Below are 19,056 nucleotides of genomic sequence, written 5' to 3' on the forward strand. Positions count from 1 at the left end.
CCTCCCCCCATCTGATTCTCATGTTTGCACCTTCAATTGGTATCATAGATCGGTCTTAAGGATCAACACTTTACAGTGTTTAAGGAAAGATCCAAGGATTCAACATGTTTGGATTCAATGAAGAAGTTGTTGGAGGAAACATCAACAGACCACTTTTATTTGATGGTGAACGTTTTTGGTATTGGGAGGACAGGCTAAGGAGTTTCTTTATTTCACAAGATCCTAAACTTTGGAACTTGGTGGAAGATGGTTATATTGCTTCGATAAAAGAAAATGGTACTAAAATTCCAAGAAATGAGATGGAGGCTGATCAGAAGAATGTGTAAAAAATGCATCATAAGTTTAGGACATGCAATAACTTTCAAGGAATTTGACAACTGCACCAAGAAGGAGACAACAAAAAGTATTTATAATAGTTTGATTCTAACTTATGGAAAAAGCAATCAAGTTTGAGAAGAAAATGTCAATCTCCTAGTCATAAAGCATGAGCTATTCAAGATGGAACAAGATGAAGACATTGAAACAACGTTTTCTAGACTCTAGACTCCGATCTCAAGACTAAAGGTACTTGAAAAGAGTTATATTGATCATGTGAAGAAAATTCTTAGGAGTCTACCAAGAAAATAGAGACCTAAGATTACAACTACTCAAGAAGCTAAAGATCTCAATACTCTTAAATTGGAAGAATTGATTAGCTCCTTGTAATCACATGAAATTGACCTTGAAGAAGTAGGTTCTAAAATTCAAGCAAAAGAAGATTCTAAAGGCAACAACAAAATCAGAAGATAATGATTCAGATTATCAAAATTTGAAATTAGAGGATAAGGAGCTAGCTTTCATATCCAAAAAGATTCAAAAGATGTGGCACAACAGAAAGAATCAATTTCCTCAAAGATATTTCATGGAGTTCAATAGAGGAAGGAATCAAAAATATGACAAGAAAAGCATCATATGTTATGAATGCAATGAAACTGGACATGTTAAGTTTGGATGTCCAAAATCTGGAAAAAAGGGAAACATCAAAGGAAATATTCCAGACCCAAAAAGAAGGTTTTGACGGCTATAGGAGATGATTTTGATTACTCCTCTGATGATGAAAAGCCAGTAGAATTGGCTTTGATGGCTCATAACAACTTTGCCTCTAAATCCAACACAAACACTGATTCTAACTCTAGAAGGGAATCGATTGATGAAAAAATGAGGTATTTTCTAACTTAATCCGATCTGATTTAATTAATTTCATAATAGATTTCTTAAATAAAAACCACAAGTTGTCTCTAAAATTGAAAGCTCTTATGAAAATAAATGAAAATCTGAATGATAAAATTGACACTTTAGAAATTAATATTTTGAACTTAAGATTGAAAACCTAACCCTGAAAAGTAATCATAGGTCATCGTCAATTGATAATGTGCCATGTAATTATGATAATTACGATATTAGTAGAAATGGAAAAATTACGATAATGTGCCATGTAATTATGATAATTACGATATTGATAATGTGTCATGTAATGCATAGACAAGTTGATTTCTAGATTGTATTTATCTAATCTTTATTTATTTGTTTGATATTATGTTTATTATGATAACAAGCAGCTTGATCTTAAAAATCAAAGCAATAGGACTATTATGCAGGTTCTCAAAACTTAAAGGAACTAAGAGAAAACCAAAACCTGAACAATTTAGCAAAAATAGAATACGAGTTTGTTTGTCAAAAAAAAAAAGTAGAAACCCCTAAAAACAAAATTGATGTTTTGGTTGTATTGTTTCTTTCCATACTTATATGATTTATATTGCAAATAACTTGACTCTAAAAAGTTAAAGCAAGTTGAAGATATTGCAGGTTAATGGAACTAGAGGAAGCATGCAAATCAAAGGATACAGAAAAACTAGAAGATAAATAAAAATCTAAGGAATTTGATAAAATCCCAAAAGATGAATCTGACTAAGTCAAAAGTAGTCAAGATAAGTCATAAGAGAGATTTAGATGGAACTAAAAGTTATCTCATTCTGAAACTCTAATCATTAGAAATACAAATGATCTTTTCAAGACCAGATCATCACTAAATGGCATAACTTTGTTTGGTCTACTATCATTAATTGAACCTACATTTGTCGATGAAGCATTGGCAGATGGTGGATGGATACTTGCAATGTAATAAGAGTTAAATGAGTTTAAAAGGAATTATGTTTGGGATCTAGTACCTAGACCAAATAAAAACATTAGTGTAACCAAGTAGGTTTCCAGAAACAAGCTAAATGAAAAAAGAGAAGTGGTAAGAAACAAGGCAAGACTTGTTGCACAAGGCTATAATCAGCAAGAAAGCAGTGATTACACTTAGACATTTGCTCCAGTGGCCAAGTTAGAAGTTATTTGTATCCTATTATCTTTTGTTGCTTGTAATAACATTACATTATTTCAAATGGATGTTACAAGTGCATTTGTAAATGGGTATATGATGAGGACATAGAAAGTATAACCAAGGAAGGAAGTGTTGCGCAAAATTCTGCAAGTGTACGGATTTTACAAGTAGTAGTATATAAGATTGTCGTATCCACAGAGATTAATTTAACAACTACCACAAAAAAATGAAAATTAATTTAACAAGTACAAAAGAGATTAATTATCCAAGTATTTAGACTAATAAAAATTATTATTGGTTCACAATAACAAAAATATAACGATAGCATAAAACTTATAAAGAGAGTATATAACAACACAACTTTGAATTAATGGAAAGTATACATAGGATCGTGGGTTCACTTGTAATATCAATACCTCAAGCCCTAGTTTTATATAAATTCTTATTTATTTTCTCAATTATCAATCCCTCTTTAAAACTATTTACAAAGATTTGTCATTCAATGTAATATTATTTTCCCTAAATTAATTATTTGATTGATCATACAAAAAATATAATTAAGAGAAAGCATAAATAACCAAGAGGTTCAATGATCGAAAGATTAGTATTTATGTTTCATCATACAAGAATCATAATCTCAATTATCCTATAGATCTACCAATCAATTGTAGTTGGTCACTAGTCAATTAATTGATTAAGGCATGGAAAGATTGGTGTAAGACCCATAATTTTAAGTACCCTTTTATGTATTTTGGATTTTGGCTCGGAGGCTTTTAAGCCAAAGTTAATAATATTTTGGAGTTTTATAATCAAAAAGGTATTTCGATGCCAATTAGAATTTCTCGTCGATAAATAAATTGAATTTAACTGCGGAAAATCCTTTACGGAGAATTTAAGGCGTTTCGGGTAAAACGGTAATTTAATAAATATCTAGATTTTGAGATATTTGTTAAGTTATATTTTTTATATTTATATATGTTTGTTTGGAGGGAAAAAGAAAGGAAAACTAGAAGGAAGGAAAAGGAAAAGAAAATAGTATATAAAGGAAGGAAGGAAAAAGGAAGAAAGGAAAAACAAAGGAAAGAAATAGAAAGGAAGGAAAATCTTCAATTCCATCTTCTTCCTCTGAAAACTCACGCAAGGAACCAAGAAAATTCATCCTTCTCCATTTTTCGTTTTCGTTGCTTCCTTTTCTTCAAAGCTAGTGACCCAAGGTTGGGTGAGGGTTAGACCAAGGTTTTCGTAACTCCACTCTTCCTCTTTGATTCGAAAACGAAGAAAAACGGTTTTGAGATCCAAACACAAACCCCTCCGTTTCTCCTAGATCCGAACCTCATTTCTCGAAGAGATAGAAGGGAAAGTTGCTCACCACCACGCTACGGTGCTAGTGAACTAATTTGGAAGCGGCGTTGCGAGCGGAGATTTTACCGGAATTTCTCGCGGTACCGGAAACGCACGATAAAGCTAACGTTGAGGTAAGGGCTCCTTCCAAACTTTTAGTTCGCATTAGGGACTTATCTGTAGTTGTGTGGGAAGGAATTTGTTAGGGTTAAATGTATCGATTTGGGGAAAAACGAAACTAGTGCGTTATGGGTAAAAACCTTAGAGTTAGGTTTTGTTTATAGTGATGAATGTTTCGTGGTAAATGAAATTTGATGTATCTGGGTGTTATGTTGCGTGATTTGTGTTCGTTGTATTTGGTGTGTTCGTACTTGATGTTTGTTAATTGGTGTGGTTGTTGTGAATTATGGTTTGAATGTGAAAGTATGTTTGAATTTGTTTCTGTGGAATTTGAAAACCATTAGAGTTAAACGAGTATTAAAAATGGGGAATCTTTTAATACCTCGGTTTACTTAATGTGTATTTGAGGAAAATGTTTAAGTTAACTGGGCGTTGAGAATGGGGAATCTCTTAATGTCTCGGTTACTTAACTATCGTTTTTGAAAATCGTTTCGGTAAATGAGTATTAAGAATGGGGAATCTCTTAATGACTCGTTTACTGAATGTTTTGCGAGAAAATCGTTTAAGTCAAAAGTATATTAAGAATGGGGAATCTCTTAATATGACTGTTTGCTTAACGTTTTGTTTTGAAAATCATTAAGTTAAATCGGTATTAAGAACGGGGAATCTCTTAATGACTTATTTAATTAATGTTGTTTGAAAGTCGTTTAAGTTAAATGGGTATTAAAAATGGGGAATCTTTTAATATCTGCATTTGCTTAACGATTGTTGTGAATGGAGTCTGTGTATGCTCATGCATTTCATTTGGTAAATTGTGTCGACCCGTGATAGGTGACACCTTGGTAAACTGTATGGACCCGTGATAGGTTGTACGTTTGCGATTTACATTTTAGTAAATCGTGTTGACCCGTGATAGGTGACACCATGGTAACTGTACTGACCCGTGATAGGTGGTACATTTACGATTTATATTTTTGGTGAATTGTGCTGACCCGTGATAGGTGGCACCTTGGTAAACTGTACGGACCCGTGATAGGTTGTACGTTTGCGATTTATATTTTAGTAAATCGTGTTGACCCGTGATAGGTGACACCATGGTAACTGTACTGACCCGTGATAGGTGGTACATTTACGATTCCCGCTTTTTCTTTTAGTAAATCGTGTTGACCCGTGATAGGTGACACCTCGGTAAACTGTACTGACCCGTGATAGGTGGTACGTTTATGATTTACGCATTTTAGTAAATCGTGCTGACCCGTGATAGGTGGCACCTCGGTAATTGGTACTTTGGCCTGCGATAGGCGGTACAATTATGATTTACGGCCCTTCGAGGAGGGTTTTGGTTTGGAATTCCGAGTCCATGCATTTTGGCATATACGCATTGCATTAGGGTGCCTGGCACGCGAGTCATGTTTGATTTGAGTTTATGATTGAGTGATTCGAATTTTGATTTATCGTGATAACTGAGATGAAGGTGTTAAGTGCTATGTGTTGTGTATTGTGTGTGAGTATGATGGTTATCGAACCTTTGTGTGTCGTAGTAATCGCGTAGAAATTGCTAAGTGTTAAGTGGTGAACTTGATTAGGAATGACTTAGGTTAATTCATGAATTTTTGGAAAACTGATCAGGGAAATCGATTTCCCAATCGATTGGATGGGTAAACAGGGACTTGGCCAATTCACAAAATCGATTAGCCAATCGATTTTGTAAATCAGCCTTTTTAAAATCCCTTTCGAAATCGATTGCCCAATCGATTAGGCCTTAAGTCAGGGGCTCAGGAACCAATCAATCGATTTACCAATCGATTGAATTCAGCCCAGGATTCTGTTTTCATTAAGAATCCCTCACCAAATCGATTAGGAAATCGATTGGCTCGAAACCAGGGGCTCAGGAACCAATCAATCGATTTACCAATCGATTGAATTCAGCCCAGGATTCTGTTTTCATTAAAAATCTTCACCCCAATCGATTGCCCAATCGATTGGCTCAGTGAAAATCCTCATTTTTAGTTGTATGATTAATTGCTCATGAATCTATCCATGTTTTGTTTTATCATGTGTTAATTAGGAGATCGAGAACTGCATTTTACCTTCATTTTCATTGGCAATGTAATGTATGAACTTTTCGCACATTGAAAATCCTGTTAAGGTGCATGCTTAGTTAAAAAGTTGTTTTGAGCATTCAAAAACTTAATTGCTATGTGTTATCTGTTATTTTCTGGTTGGTGACCCTTTACACTATTGTGGAAATCTGGGCTTTGCCCTCAGATGAGAGTCAGGACGGCCCTACTGGTTCGTACCCTACGGACAGGGATGGAGATGGGAATGCTTGACTGCGGTTGTGTTAGGAGGATCTCACGGGGCGCGTGGAGATTACTCAGGGTGTATAGTTTTTGGTAGGATGATCAGATTAGGATGATGTATAGGGACTAGGGGTCCTTCTTTTTGGTTTGGAGTATTTTAGTTTTGGAAAACTGTACTTATACAAATATTATCAGTTTTATATCATCTTTGAATGGGTTCCATGTACCATTTGATGTTTATGTAGAAATGTTTTGGATTTGTAATTGGAGAAACTTTTCCGCTGCTTGTAAATTATAATGACTCAATTATTTATCCAAAAGCATTTCCTGATTTATTCTTTGTTCGTTTTAATTACTTTTAGAAAAAAAAAAATATACCCTCGCTTTGAAAAACGGGGTGTTACATTGTGGTATCAGAGCATAGGTTTAGTTTTCTTTGGGAGCTGTGGAACCTTGGTTATAGATTGTAGGTCGACCTATAAGTTAGGAGTTGTTATCTGATCATGTGTCGGTTTAGGTGACTTGAGTTGTCAAGTCCAATTTAATTGTGTGTTGTTAGTCGGACGTTAGTTTAGAATTATTTGAAGTAGTGTTAAAACTCTACTTGATGATGGTTCTTATAGGAAACCATGCCGCCCAGAAGGAATGACGCTCCGAGAGCCAACGCTAGGAATGACCAAATGGCGGAGGCTATGAACAACATGGCTGCTTCTGTCGCTGCACAGACCGCTGCCAAGACTCAACGGGATCTTGAAAAGAGGGGAAGAGAGATCCGTGCTGCAGAATCAAGAGGGTTGGAAGACTTCCGTCGTTACAATCCTCCTAAGTTCAAGGGGGATGAGGGTTCAGAGAAGGCGGATCAATGGATCCAAGAAGTGGAGAAAATCTTTGATATGATTAACTGCCAGGCTGGAGTGAAGGTCAGCTATGCCACGTATATGTTGCTAGGGGATGCTGAATACTGGTGGAGGAGTGCAAGGTTGTTGATGGGAGCAGCCCACGAGGAGGTGAACTGGGAATCGTTCAAAAGAAAGTTTTTAGACAAATACTTTCCGATGAGTACCAGGACTAAGTTGGGTGACGACTTTCTGAAACTTCACCAGGGGAGCCTGACTGTGGGCGAGTATGCTGCTAAATTTGAATCACTATCGAGGCATTTCAGGTTCTTCCGTGAAGAAATTGATGAACCGTTCATGTGTCATCGTTTCCAAGACGGATTGAAGTATGAGATTCAAGATTCCGTCTTACCTTTGGGAATTCAACGTTTCCAAGCGCTGGTAGAGAAATGTAGAGAAGTGGAAGATATGAAGAACAAGAGGGCTAGCCGAGTTGGGAATTTTAATTCGGGAGGCCCTAGTCGGGCGACTTATCAGAATAGGGGAAAACAAGTGGCTAAACCTTATAATCGCCCCCAGAATAACAACGGTGGACCGAGTCGCCCAGGGAACCAGAATTTCGGAAGGCAAATGGGGCAAGTGCTTCGATGTTTCCGATGTGGGAAAGAAGGACACTATGCTAGTGCTTGTACCACTAACATCCCCATCTGTCACAATTGTCAGAAGTCGGGGCACATGGCAAGGGAGTGCACGGCTCCAAAGGTGGAACCAGTGGTGAATGTAGCTAGGGCTACCCGTCCTACTGCTAGAGGACGCATTTATTGTGTGAATGCTGAAGAGGGAAATCCATCTGGTAATCTGATTCAGCGTGATTGTGAGATTGCAGGTAACACTCTAACTGCACTCTTTGATTCGGGGGCAACCCATTCCTTCATTGCTATGGACTGTGTGAATCGCTTGAAGTTATCTGTGTCTGCTTTACCTTTTGATTTGGTTGTTTCCACGCCTGCTAAGACCTTAACCGTAAATTCAGCATGTTTACATTGTCGAATGACTATTCAGAATAGGGATTTCTTGGTTAATCTAATTTGTTTACCGCTACAATCACTCGAGGTCATCCTCGGTATGGATTGGATGTCTTATCACTATGTGATCTTGGATTGTGCTCGGAAATTGGTTCTTTTCCCCGAACCAGGAGTTGTTAAGTATTTAGCTGCTAACAAACTCCGAGTGTCGCTAAGTGAAGGGACTCATGAGTTTTTGTCTCTAGCAAATGTAGAGGCAAAGATAAATGTGGAAATAGAAGATGTGATACTTGTCAACGAGTATCGGGATGTATTTCCAACGGAAATTCCAGGATTGCCACCGGTAAGAGAAGTGGAATTCTTCATTGATTTGCACCCAGGAACGGGACCCATTTCAATGGCACCTTATCGAATGTCGCCATTGGAATTAAATGAGCTCAAAGGCCAAATTGAAGACTTGTTGGAGAAGAAATTCATCAGACCAAGTGTATCACCATGGGGTGCTCCAGTTTTGCTAGTTAAGAAGAAGGACGGAAGCTCGCGCCTATGTGTGGATTATAGACAGCTCAACAAGGCAACTATCAAGAATCGTTATCCTTTGCCACGAATCGATGATTTGATGGATCAATTGAGAGGGGCCGCGATATTTTCGAAGATTGACTTGAAGTCGGGTTACCATCAGATCCGAGTAAGGGAAGGAGACATTCAGAAAACAGCTTTCAGAACCCGCTACGGACATTATGAATACCTGGTTATGCCGTTCGGAGTTACCAATGCACCGGCAATTTTCATGGACTACATGAACAGGATCTTTAATTCGTTCCTTGATAAATTCGTGGTGGTATTCATTGATGATATATTGATTTATTCAAGGACCGAAGAAGAGCATGGAGAACATTTGCGACAAGTTCTTGAGATTTTACGCGAGAAGCGATTGTATGCCAATCTGTCGAAGTGTGAATTTTGGCTAGAGAAAGTGAATTTCTTGGGACATGTGATAACCAAGGAAGGAATCGCTGTAGATCCGGCTAAGATTGAGGCGGTTCTTGCTTGGAAACAGCCTCAGACTGTCACTGACATACGAAGTTTTGTGGGACTGGCAGGGTACTACAGGAGGTTTATCGAAGGTTTTGCTAAGATTGTGGCTCCACTGACACAACTTACCAGAAAAGATCAACCGTTCGCATGGACGGAGAAGTGTGAAGAAAACTTCCAGTTACTGAAGAGGAAATTGACGACCTCACCTGTATTGGTGTTACCGCAATCAGAAGAACCCTATGAAGTTTATTGTGATGCATCCCACCAGGGGTTAGGATGTGTTCTGATGCAACACAAGAAAGCTGTGGCTTATGCCTCGAGACAATTGAAGATTCACGAAAGGAACTATCCTACTCATGATTTGGAGCTTGCCGCGGTTGTTTTTGCATTAAAGATCTGGAGGCATTATTTATATGGGTGCACGTTCACCGTGTTCAGCGACCATAAGAGCTTGAAATATTTGTTTGATCAGAAGGAGTTGAACATGCGCCAGAGACGATGGATGGAGACTCTCAAGGATTTTGATTTCACACTGCAGTACCACCCTGGGAAGGCCAATGTAGTGGCGGATGCGTTGAGCAGAAGAAGTGTATCGGTGTCTTCACTAATTATGGCTAGACAACAAGAGTTGTGGGAAGCTTTTAGAGACTTGCACTTGAACGTAGAGTTTGCACCGGGAATTTTGAAATTCGGAATGATTAAGATCTCGAGTGGATTACTTGAAGACATTGCGAATTCTCAGGATGACGTCTTAATTCAAGAGAAGAGGAATCTAATAGTACAAGGGAAGACGACTGAGTTCAAGATTGGGGCTGATAATGTTTTGCGGTGTAATGGTAGGATTTGTGTACCAGAAATTACAGATATGCGGAAAACGATTTTAGAAGAGGCGCATAAGAGTAAGCTGAGTATTCATCCTGGGGCAACAAAGATGTATCAGGATTTGAGGCAGAATTATTGGTGGCCAGGAATGAAGAAACATGTGGCGGAATATGTATCCACTTGTCTAACTTGTCAGAAAGCGAAGGTGGAACATCAGCGACCTGCTGGAATGTTGCAACCTTTAGATATACCTGAATGGAAGTGGGACAGCATTTCCATGGATTTTATAACCGGATTACCAAAGACAAGGAGGAAGAATGATTCTATATGGGTGATAGTGGACCGACTGACTAAATCTGCTCACTTTTTACCGGTAAGGACCACCTATAAGGTAGATCAGCTAACGGAGATCTACATTGCTGAAATTGTGAGGTTACACGGGGTACCATCGAGCATTGTATCAGACCGTGATCCGAAGTTCACATCGCATTTTTGGGGAGCATTGCACGAAGCGTTGGGAACGAAGCTACGATTGAGTTCAGCTTACCATCCACAAACGGACGGACAGACTGAAAGGACAAATCAGTCCTTGGAAGATCTGTTGAGAGCATGTGTTTTAGATGATAGAGGAAGTTGGGATGATGTACTTCCGTTGATTGAGTTCACTTACAACAATAGTTTCCACGCAAGTATTGGAATGGCACCATATGAGGCTTTATATGGGCGCAAGTGTCAAACGCCCTTGTGTTGGTATAAAGACGGTGAGAATATGATTGTCGGACCAGAGATGGTGCAACAGACCACAGCTAAAGTAAGGAAGATCAAGGAGAAAATGAAGACTTCACAAGATCGCCAGAAGAGTTACGCGGACAAGCGTCGCAGACTTTTGGAATTCGAACAGGGTGACCATGTATTTCTGAGAGTCACACCTACTACTGGAGTAGGTAGAGCCTTGAAATCGAAGAAGTTGACTCCGAAATTCATTGGACCATATCAGATTTCTGCACGAATTGGGCCGGTTGCTTATCGGATTGCATTACCTCCGATACTGTCCAATATCCATGACGTGTTTCATGTGTCGCAGTTGAGGAAATATCTCGCAGATCCATCTCACGTGATCGAACCAGACACAATCCAGCTAAAGGATAACCTGTCGTTCGAAGTACCACCCGTGAGAATTGATGACAGGAAGATTAAGCGGTTGAGGACCAAGGATGTTTCGTTGGTCAAGGTGATCTGGAACCCAATTACTGGAGATGCGACTTGGGAACTGGAGAGCAAGATGAGGGAACAACACCCAGAGTTATTTATCGATGCATAGTTTCGAGGACGAAACTAATTTTAGGGGGGGAGTAATGTAAGACCCATAATTTTAAAGTACCCTTTTATGTATTTTTGGTATATTTTGGATTTTGGCTCGGAGGCTTTTAAGCCAAAGTTAATAATATTTTGGAGTTTTATAATCAAAAAGATATTTCGATGCCAATTAGAATTTCTCGTCGATAAATAAATTGAATTTAACTGCGGAAAATACTTTACGGTTAATTTAAGGCGTTTCGGGTGAAAAGGTAATTTAATAAATATCTAGATTTTGAGATATTTGTTAAGTTATATTTATTTTATATATATATGTTTGCTTGGAGGGAAAAAGAAAGGAAAACTAGAAGGAAGGAAAAGGAAAAGAAAATAGTATATAAAGGAAGGAAGGAAAAAGGAAGAAAGGAAAAACAAAGGAAAGAAAAAGAAAGGAAGGAAAATTTCAAAACTTCATCTTCTTCCTCTAACCGTGACCCATTTTTCTCCTTTCTCCCATTTTCGTTTTCGTCGCTTTCTTTTCTTCAAAACTAGTAACCCAAGGTTGGGGGAGAGTTAGATCAAGGTTTTTGCAACTCCACTCTTCCTCTTTGATTCGAAAACGAAGAAATACGGTTTTTTCGAATACAGACTGTTGTATTCGAATACAGACATGCTGTTTTTGCCACTGACTTACTGTGTAGTCGAATACAGACTGCTGTATTCGAATACATTTTGCTACTGACTTGCTGTGTAGTCGAATACAGACTGTTGTATTCGAATACAGACATGCTGTTTTTGCCACTGACTTACTGTGTAGTCGAATACAGACTGCTGTATTCGAATACATTTTGCTACTGACTTGCTGTGTAGTCGAATACAGACTGTTGTATTCGAATACAGACATGCTGTTTTTGCCACTGACTTACTGTGTAGTCGAATACAGACTGCTGTATTCGAATACATTTTGCTACTGACTTGCTGTGTAGTCGAATACAGACTGTTGTATTCGAATACAGACATGCTGTTTTTGCCACTGACTTACTGTGTAGTCGAATACAGACTGCTGTATTCGAATACATTTTGCTACTGACTTGCTGTGTAGTCGAATACAGACTGTTGTATTCGAATACAGACATGCTGTTTTTGCCACTGACTTACTGTGTAGTCGAATACAGACTGCTGTATTCGAATACATTTTGCTACTGACTTGCTGTGTAGTCGAATACAGACTGTTGTATTCGAATACAGACATGCTGTTTTTGCCACTGACTTACTGTGTAGTCGAATACAGACTGCTGTATTCGAATACATTTTGCTACTGACTTGCTGTGTAGTCGAATACAGACTGTTGTATTCGAATACAGACATGCTGTTTTTGCCACTGACTTACTGTGTAGTCGAATACAGACTGCTGTATTCGAATACATTTTGCTACTGACTTGCTGTGTAGTCGAATACAGACTGTTGTATTCGAATACAGACATGCTGTTTTTGCCACTGACTTACTGTGTAGTCGAATACAGACTGCTGTATTCGAATACATTTTGCTACTGACTTGCTGTGTAGTCGAATACAGACTGTTGTATTCGAATACAGACATGCTGTTTTTGCCACTGACTTACTGTGTAGTCGAATACAGACTGCTGTATTCGAATACATTTTGCTACTGACTTGCTGTGTAGTCGAATACAGACTGTTGTATTCGAATACAGACATGCTGTTTTTGCCACTGACTTACTGTGTAGTCGAATACAGACTGCTGTATTCGAATACATTTTGCTACTGACTTGCTGTGTAGTCGAATACAGACTGTTGTATTCGAATACAGACATGCTGTTTTTGCCACTGACTTACTGTGTAGTCGAATACAGACTGCTGTATTCGAATACATTTTGCTACTGACTTGCTGTGTAGTCGAATACAGACTGTTGTATTCGAATACAGACATGCTGTTTTTGCCACTGACTTACTGTGTAGTCGAATACAGACTGCTGTATTCGAATACATTTTGCTACTGACTTGCTGTGTAGTCGAATACAGACTGTTGTATTCGAATACAGACATGCTGTTTTTGCCACTGACTTACTGTGTAGTCGAATACAGACTGCTGTATTCGAATACATTTTGCTACTGACTTGCTGTGTAGTCGAATACAGAAAGCTGTATTCGAATACAGACATGCTGTTTTTGCCACTGACTTACTGTGTAGTCGAATACAGACTGCTGTATTCGAATACATTTTGCTACTGACTTGCTGTGTAGTCGAATACAGACTGTTGTATTCGAATACAGACATGCTGTTTTTTTTGCTGAATGCTGAAACAGCCTTGTATTCGAATACAGAGATGCTGTATTCGAATACAACAATTTTGTTTTGTTAAAAACTTCATTTCTCAACCTTGTTTATGCATGTTTGGCATATGGAAACCCTTTTAAGGTGCATGCTTAGTTAAAAAGTTGTTTTGAGCATTCAAAAACTTAATTGCTATGTGTTAACTGTTATTTTCTGGTTGGTGACCCTTTACACTATTGTGGAAATCTGGGCTTTGCCCTCAGATGAGAGTCAGGACGGCCCTACCGGTTCGTACCCTACGGACAGGGATGGAGATGGGAACGCTTGACTGCTGTCACGTTAGGAGGATCTCACGGGGCGCGTGGAGATTACTCAGGGTGTATAGCTTTTTGGTAGGATGATCAGATTAGGATGATGTATAGGGACTAGGGGTCCTTCTTTTTGGTTTGGAATATTTTAGTTTTGGAAAACTGTACTTATACAAATATTATCAGTTTGATATCATCTTTGGATGGGTCCCATGTACCATTTGATGTTACGTAAAAATGTTTTGGATTTATAATTGAAGAAACTTTTCCGCTGTGTAAATTATAATGACTCAATTATTTATCCAAAAGCTTTTCCTGAGTTATTTCTTTGTTCGTTTTTAATTACTTTTAAAAAAAAAATATATATACTCTCGCTTTGAAAAACGGGGTGTTACAATTGGCCATCTCAAACATGTAAATAAAGAAATAGAATAATTTAATTGAGATAAACAACAAAAATCTAAAATAAAACTAGAATTTAAAACTAAGACATAGTACAAAGGTATCTTAATCACAAGATTCACCAAAGACCCTAGAAGAGATTTTAGTTACTCATTCACATATAGAAAATAAAGTAAATAATAGAAGTGCTCATCAATTAAGGAGAAAAGAAATGAAACTCTCATAGAATATGATTTTTTTTTCTCCAAAATTATAGACACTTTACTTCAATTCCAAGCACTCTTAAGTTTTCAAGTTGTTTCTCTTTGTTTTCTCTTTTTCTAATTTGTCTTGCTTCTCTGACTATGTTTCTAGTATGTGGATCCCCTCTTTTTGTTTCTAATTTGTCCTCTTTATGATAGGAAGATGATCTTTTTTTTTTTTGCAACAACCTTCCCGCTTCTTATGATCAATACCTCAAGTACTAGTTTTTATATAAATTCTTATTTATTTTCTCAATTATCAATCTCTCTTTAAAACTATTAACAAAGATTTGTCATTCAATGTAATATTTTTTTCCTAAATTAATTATTTGATTGATCATACAAAAAAATATAAAGGGAAAGCATAAAGAACCAAGAGGTTGAATGATTGAAAGATTAATATTAAGTTTCATCATACAAAAATCACAATCTCAATTATCCTATAGATCTACCAATTAGTTGTAGTTGGTCACTAGTCAATTGAGGCATGCAAATGATGGCCATCCCAAACATGTAAGTAAAGCAATAGAATAATTTAATTGAGATAAACAACCAAAATCTAAAATAAAATTAGAATTTAAAACTTAGACAGAGTACAAAGGTATCTTAATCACAAGATTCACCAAAGACCCTAGAAGAGAGCTTAGTTACTCATTGACATATCGAAAATAAAGTAAATAATAGCAGTGTTCATCAATTAAAAGAAAAAGCAATAAAGCCCTCAAATAGTATAGTTTTTTTGGCCCAAAATTGGACACACTTTTCTCCAATTCCAAGCACTCATACGTTTTCAAATTGTTTCTATTTATTTTCTCTTTTTCTAATTTTTCTGCTTCTCCGATTCTATTTCTAATGTGTGGCTCCCCTCTTCTATTTCTCATTTATCCTATTTATGATAGCAAGAATATCCTAATTTTTTTGCAACAATTTTCCCTCTTCTTAGGCAACAACTTGCAACAAACCTCCTTGTTGTACTCATTAATTGGAATATTAAACTTGACAAGTTATTTTGCACTAAAAACTTAGTAGATTTGACTAATTTGACTTATTTTATGATCTCATGATCAATTGTGCAAATATCATTAATAAATGAATAAATAAGAAGAAGTTGACATCAAAACTATAAAATATAGGGTTAAATACCCTCTTAAAATCCTATAAAAATAGGTTTATCATGAAGCATAAAGGATATTCAGGATCTTGGAACTCCAATGATAAGAGCAAAGTCAAAGAAGGCAAACGATATTCTAAATAGTTTGATAGCCACTTTATTTGAGGCAAGTACAACTCATGAAGAATTGAAGTCCAAGATAGCCAATTGCTTAATCCAAACTAAAGAAGTTAAGAAATAAATGTTTCATCTATGTGCTATCAAATTTTAATACTAGTTTTAATTAAAGTAGTAGATTTAATTAGTAAGAGAAATTGGATCTAATTGTAAAAACTTGAGTTTGGCCAAATTTAGATAACACATAAGGTGCGGCCACTATAAAAGGCAAACCTCTAGCTTATGAAAAAAAAAAAAGGATTTTGAACATTATTTTTGTGAGGCTTTGCTCTCTAGAGTTCTTGAAAGAATTCACTTTGAACTTATCAAGGTTGCTAATCCTTGTGGCGTTCTTTTTGGCATATCAATCCCTAGATTGTCGCGCCATTTTGTTCTTGGTTTGTTTGCAGAATTATAATTTTCAATTTCCTTTACATAAAAACTCTAATACACAAATTTTAACAATTTTTCGTGTTCAGTAACCTGCAATCATATCTCGAGTTCAACATACTCTTTGTCGATGATTCAATAGCCTAACATGCGTTTCAAAACATCATTTTTCACTCATTTTGGAATTGTTCGAGTATGAGAAATGTAGCTTTGGTTATCGCGTTCTCTAGCAAAACTTGATTTTGACTGCAATATGTAAGTTTCCAACCTAGAATGATCCTTAAAGTGATTCATGACTAAAAAGATCATATCAGTATATAAGTGAAGAAGTCTATGTTAAACAACTCCTAGGTTTTTAAAGTTTTTAATTTCTAGACGATGTACCTAAACTTAGGAAATCATTGTATGATATAAAACAAACACTTAGGGCATGGTATGAGAGACTAAGTAACTTCATGCATAAAAATATTTTTAAAAGAGGACAAGTAGACAACACCCTGTTTAGAGAACCAATAGGAGATGACAATCTTATCATTCAAATTTACGTTGATGACAATATTTTTAGATCTACTAATGGCACTCTTTATCAAGTATTTGCTAAGTTGATGTTGCTTAAATTTCAAATGAGTATGATGGGAGAACTTAAGTTCCTCTTAGGGATACAAATTCAGCAAAGTCAACAAGGCATGTACATTCATCAAACCAAATATACAAAAGATCTTCTCAAGAAGTTAAAATAAATTATTGTAAGCCTTTGACTACACCAATGCACCCTACATGTTCACTTGAAAAGGAAGATCTAATCATGCTAGAAGGTTGGCACAAAAAAATATAGAGAAATGATTGGATCATTGTTTTACCTTACTACCTCCAGACTTGATATTAAGTTTAATGGGTTTATGTACAAGATTTCAGGTTGATCTAAGGGAATCTCATTTAACTGTTGTTAAGAGGATCCTTATATACTTAAAAGGTACTACCAATCTTAGCTTGTTCTACAAGAAATATATTGAATACAAATTATGTGGCTATTGTGATGCTGATTATGCTGGAGACAAACTTGAGAGAAAAAGCACAAGTGGAAACTGCACATTTCTTGGTGAAAACTTAATCTCACAGTAAAGTTAGAGACAAAGTCCAATTGCAATGTCGACAACAGAGGCTAAGTATATTTCAGCAGCTGTTGTAGTTCTCAATTGCTATGGGTGAAACATCAAATGGAAGATTACAAGATTCTTGAGAGTAACATTCTCATATTCAGTGAAAATACTTTTGTCATTTGCCTAACAATGAAACCAATCCTACATTCTAGAGTCAAACACATAGAAATCAAACATCATTGTATTAGGGACATTGTTCAAAAGGAGTACTAAATATCTAGTTTGTAGACACCGAACACCAATGGATTGACATATTCACCAAACCACTAACTTAAGATAGATTTGACTTCACTAGGAACAATTTAAACCATACCTTTATACTTGAATGATGTTGTTCCAAGCATATAGTAGTTTAGACTTATAGTTGTTTAGATTCATACTAGGATCAATTTTATGCTTTGTTCATATAAGGTTATGTTTTATGTTTTGTTCATTATATTCAAAGAAAAAAAAGAGAAGAACTACAAAAAAAAAAAAACAAAAAAAGAGAGGTTTCACTTTCAAGTCTTTTTATTTGATGACAAAAGAGGAGAAAGATATTGAGAACAATTATGTATTGTGGGGACATAATGAAAAAATTACTTGGACTCGTAGGGTTCCCACAACTAGAATACCAAGATATTTAAACGGTAGTTGCCCCATCCTAAAATTGAGAAATCATGCAACCTCCTCCAATTATGAATCACCAACATTAATGGCAACCATCAAACTCTTATGGAAATTAACTTTCAACCCTTAGATCAATTCAAAAAACATAAGAATGGACTTAATTGCTCGTATGTTCTCCTAAATATTTTCCTCCGCAATCAAAGTATCATTTGTAGATTATAAATGAGTCATGTTGCACCTCTCTTGACACTCAACGCTCTTGCTACAATGAGGAACACAAATGGTGAAAATGGATCCATTTTCCTTAACCTCATCCAAGAGAAAATTCATTCGTGGGACTGCCATTACCAAGAATCGACGCAGTAGCTGTTTGAATACATTCCATTACCTATGAAGGTGCAAACACAAGAAGGAGTGTTGAATTGTGTTTGCCAAATGTTGATAAATTTTTGCTAATTTGATGATGGCTGGTTGGTTTTTATGAACTACTTGGATAAGAAGCAATCAGATTTAGAGGTAGCAAGCAATGCAAACATAAATAATTTAACACGTAGATTTATCCTGGTTCACCACTAACTTGGCTACCTCTAGTCCCCTCATTCAAAAGGCTAAAGGCTTTAATCCACTAATTCAAATACCTTGAATTACAAAGCACCTGACCCTCCAAGCCAATCTTCCCAAACAGTCTGACAACCTCAGACTTTTGAGGAACTAACCACATTGACCCTACAAGCCAAATCTTCTCCTGACAACCCCAGATTGAAGAAGGAACTAAACCACTATCTGGTTGGATAAAAAATATTAGAACTTGAGTTGTTGCTTCTAACAAAACTGATAACAATAATAATAATAATAATAATAATAATAATAATAATAATAATAATAATAATAATAACTCTTACACTATAAGAAGAGAACACTCAAAAGATTTCTAACTAGAACAAGTGTTTCTCTATTTGAACTCTAAGACTACTATTTTCTATTTTCGATGTTTTTTTTCTTCAGCCTTGAGTATCGGTATATAGTTAAAATTTGGGTTTTAATTTAGTCCTAGTTTAATATTAAATTGTATCTTGTGTAGATTGAGTTTGTAAATTCTTCAGATTATTTTGTTGTAGATAAATCTTGATCAAATCTTCTTCATTTCTTAATTAAATATTCTTCAAATCTTGATCAAATTTTCTATAAATTTTGATCAAATCTTCTTAAATTCTTAATTAAATCTTCTTCAAATCTTAG

Source organism: Cicer arietinum, chromosome 2, assembly GCF_000331145.2.
Source record: "Cicer arietinum cultivar CDC Frontier isolate Library 1 chromosome 2, Cicar.CDCFrontier_v2.0, whole genome shotgun sequence".
Classification (NCBI taxonomy): Eukaryota; Viridiplantae; Streptophyta; class Magnoliopsida; order Fabales; family Fabaceae; genus Cicer; species Cicer arietinum.